Below are 712 nucleotides of genomic sequence, written 5' to 3'. Positions count from 1 at the left end.
CCGAAAGAACCGGTTCGCGGAAAAGAACCGGACTTCCCATCACTAATACAACATGACAGATGTTTAAATGCATTAAGAAGTGCAAAACATTGCGCCCAACGTAGGGCTCGAACCCACGACCCTGAGATTAACAGTCTCATGCTCTACTGACTGACATTTCTACAAAATGCACTTAAACTTCCAAATTGATGCTAGCCTTCATTCTTCATGTTTACTTTAAAATACCCGAGACCCAGACATACAGCGAGAACTGAGCTTATATCGGTCTAAAGCGGTCCTAAAAAGAAAACCTATCCGTCCTAACAGTGAAAAAAGAACCTAGTAAAAGAGAGCTTGGTTTGGGCCCCTGTTTAGTCCACTTGTTTAATGCGAGACCGCTGAAACAATGTGACAACACACCAGTCCGTCAGACATTTTAAGAACTCGTTTTAAAACAGCAAAGGCAGCGGAGAAGATGCATATGCACTGGTTTGATGGCTATATGCCTTCAGAATAAGCATAGGATGGCTTATCCAATCCCCTTTTACAGCTAACTAAGCTCATAAGGAACTTACAGTCATCTCTAACCCAAACATAATTTCACCTATAACAATAGGCTTACCTTTCGCTCCACCAGTCAAATCGTGGTCTGAGTTGAAGATCACATTACCGGTGATGGGTGCTAATCAACACTAATAGCATATTTAGCAAACTATGCCTGTTTGCGTTTTTT

The sequence above is a fragment of the Sinocyclocheilus grahami genome, unplaced genomic scaffold, assembly GCF_001515645.1.
Source record: "Sinocyclocheilus grahami isolate Dianchi unplaced genomic scaffold, SAMN03320097.WGS_v1.1 scaffold481.1, whole genome shotgun sequence".
Taxonomy (NCBI): Eukaryota; Metazoa; Chordata; class Actinopteri; order Cypriniformes; family Cyprinidae; genus Sinocyclocheilus; species Sinocyclocheilus grahami.
This window is presented reverse-complemented; position numbering follows the sequence as displayed.